The sequence below is a fragment of the Mesitornis unicolor genome, unplaced genomic scaffold (assembly GCF_000695765.1).
Source record: "Mesitornis unicolor isolate BGI_N332 unplaced genomic scaffold, ASM69576v1 scaffold16290, whole genome shotgun sequence".
NCBI lineage: Eukaryota > Metazoa > Chordata > Aves > Mesitornithiformes > Mesitornithidae > Mesitornis > Mesitornis unicolor.
In genome coordinates this window covers 1,885-5,023 of record NW_010160431.1, presented here as the reverse complement: position 1 = coordinate 5,023, position 3,139 = coordinate 1,885, and the positions used below count along the sequence as shown (strand labels likewise).

The 3,139-nt window shown below is 45.7% G+C and overlaps 1 pseudogene; it reads left to right on the top strand.

Moving 5' to 3' along the window:
• The first annotated feature begins 335 nt into the window (after positions 1 to 335).
• On the top strand, positions 336 to 1,615 carry LOC104544958 (annotated as a pseudogene).
• Positions 1,616 to 3,139: the final 1,524 nt, after the last annotated feature.

The following is a 3,139-nucleotide window of genomic DNA, read 5'->3' as shown; positions in this document are numbered from 1 at the left end:
TGTCTCTGTGTGAAAAACCTAAAGAAAGGTCCATCCTGACAAGAAGAAAGTCAAGCAGGGTAGGAGGCCTGCGTGGATGAGCAAGGAGCTCCTCACTGGACTCACATAGGAAATGTAGAAGAGGTGGAAGCAGGGGGAGGTGACCCAGGAGGAGCATAGTTTCTGATCTTGCAGGGGTAGGGTTAGGAAAGCCAAGGCCCCTCTGGAACTGAATCTGGCAAAGAATGTGAAGGGCAAGAAGAAAGGGTTCTACACCTGTGTAATAGCAAAGGGAAGACGGGGGGAAAAAGATGTTCCTGTTGTCAAAGTGGGTGAGGGAACTTTTGACAAATGATATGGAGAAGGCTGAGGTACTTGATGCCTTCCTTGCCTCAGTCTTTATTGGCAAGACTGGCCTTAAGGAATCCCGTACCCCTCAGACCAGAGGGGAAGCCTGGAACAAGGTAGACTTGCTGTCAGTGGAAGAGGCAAGGTTAGGGAGCACGTGAACAAATCGGATGAACTTGAGTCTGTGAGGCCTGACAAGGCCGCAGCTGTGAGTGCTGAGGGAGCTGGCTGAGGTTGTTGTCAACTCTCAATTTTCAGCTGGAGAGGTGCGTGAAGACTGGAAGAGAGCAAATTTCACTCCTATTCTCAAGAAGAAAAAGGAAGAACTATGAGGGAGCTACAGGCCAGTCAGCCTCACCTCAGTCCCTAGGAACCTGACAGAGAAAATCATCCTGGAAAGGACTTCCAAACACATGTGAAGGACAAGACGATGATCTGGAGTAGTTAACATGGATTTACAAAAGGGAAATCATGCTTGACCAACCTCATCGCTTTCTTCAAGCAATAGCGACCAGCTTGCTGGACATGAGGGGAAGGCAGATGATGTTGGTTTTGACTTTTGTAAAGCTTTTGATACCGTTTCCCGTAGCATCATCACAGACAAACAGACAAAGCATGTGTTAGACAAGTGGATAGTGAGATGAACTGAAAACCGGCACAGTGCCCGGGCCCAGAGGGTTGTGGTGAGCACCACAAAATCCAGTTGGAAGTGAGTCACTAGTGGTGTACCCCAGCGCTCAATGCTGGGGTCAATAATGTTCAACATCTTTGTTAATGACCTGGATGATGGAGTGCAGTGCACCCTCCACAGATTTGCCGATGAGAAGAAATGGTAGGAGTAGCTGTTAGGCCAGATGGCTGTGCTGCCATTTAGAGGAACCTCAACGAGCTGGATGAACAGGCAGAAAGGGAACCTCCTGAAGTTCAGCAATGGGAGATGCAAAGTCTTGCGGCTGGGGAGGAGTAACCCCAGGCCCCAGTACATGCTGGGATCTGACCAGCTGGAAAGCAGCTCTGCAAAGAAGAACCTTGAGGTCCTGGTGGACAGAAAGCTGACCATGAGCCAGCAGTGCACCCTTACAGCAAAGAAGGCCAGTGGCATCCTGGGCTGCATCGGGGTATTGCCAGCAGGTTGAGGGAGATCGTCCTCCCTCTCTGCTCAGCACTGCTTAGGCTCATGTGGAGTGCTGTGTCCAGTGCTGGGCTCCCCAGTCAAGGAAGACTGGGCTTACTGGAGCGGGTCCACTGCAGGGTCACAAAACTGTGCCAGAATATGTGGATTTCTTAATTTCAATCTAGTTCAGAGGTGTGATAGCATTAAATGTTTTACATATAGAAATATTTTTTTGAATTAGGAGCCTAAACCACCTCTACAGGTGAGACTTAGGACCTAATTTGAGCTTTCCTCTTGGCAGTATTTTATCTTGCTAAGGTTAAATATTGAACTTGAAATATGATTCTAATATTTAATTACCTGATTGTTTTCTTACTTCATTCCATTCTTAAAGTAATCTTTTTGGAATCAGTAAATAACTTCCTTTTATTGACAGCATCAGCTTTCATGGAGAATTCAGCTTGGTCTGTAGCAGCCACTGCTAGGTACTTTGACGTTACCGAGAAATTGCAATTAAAGGTATGATTAAGGCCAAATTCTGCTCTGTAAGTACCAGGAATTTGTGAACTCTGTAGAGAAAAGAACCAGCCTTCACTGATGGGAGCTAACAGACCTGATTTTTTGATAAAGAAACAATCAATTGCTTCCTGAATTTGGTTCCCTTCTTTTTGGAGCTGCAGGAAGGTGATTTCAGCTCGGCGTCAAGAGACACTGATGGATGATACCGATGTAATTGGATTAGGTTTGCTTTTTCTTTGTTTTGAAACATGCTTTTAATCTAAACTGAATGGTGTAATGAATAGACTTCTGTGTTCCTATTAATTTTCTGATTTCAGCAGCTTTAGATAAGGATTACCCGCTTTGATCTGGGTAGTGCCTCTGTCAGAATTAAGCATTGTGCTTCTTACTGTTTTTGTTGTACAAGTCAGAATGAACCAACTTGGAGAACGCCTCGGAGCACAGCTGGATGTTCGTCAAACGTGGTGGCTGCATATCCAATTGAATCAATAATTTAGCCATCCCTCACAATAAAATACTAATTACTGTTGCAATAGCATACTCAAATGAAGAACGTCCTGCTACCATCCAGTAGATATTGGCAGACTACGCCCTGGGCACAAACTTAGCTGATACTGTTTGGTAATGAACTGTGAGACGAATTCTGCTTCCAGTTGTTACCAGTAAGGAAGGAATTCAGGTTTAGATGCAAGAGCAAACCTGGGGGCGTCAAGGGGGAGATTTGTAAGACCAAAACTGGCTGGCAGCACGTAGCAGCAAGAGGGCTGGTTAGTTAGTCCCTGGTGCGCTCTGTTTCAGCAAAGGGGTTGATAACTGGTGGGGAGAGGGCAAGAAGCAAGCGCTGCCTTGGAGCAGAAGTGAGAGAGCAGTGCCTGTACCGGTGTCTGCAGCCAGCTCCCTCCCAGCAATAATCACTTCTAAAGCTGTAATCACAGCCACATGGTAGCACTGTGCCTTTTTTACTGCTTTCTATTCTTAGTGCCCGTAACAAGGGATTAAAGAGCACGGTAAGAATAACGCTTAAAAAAAAGTAGGCTGTTATAAAATATGATTTCCTTTAGAAGGGCTGTATTTAGTACATGATGAATCCTGCAGGGGAGGCATGTATGCATTTCCAGTCACTACTAAGGTTTCAAAACTATTTTAAGAACAGCAGAACCTGGCTGTTGTCATAGTAGC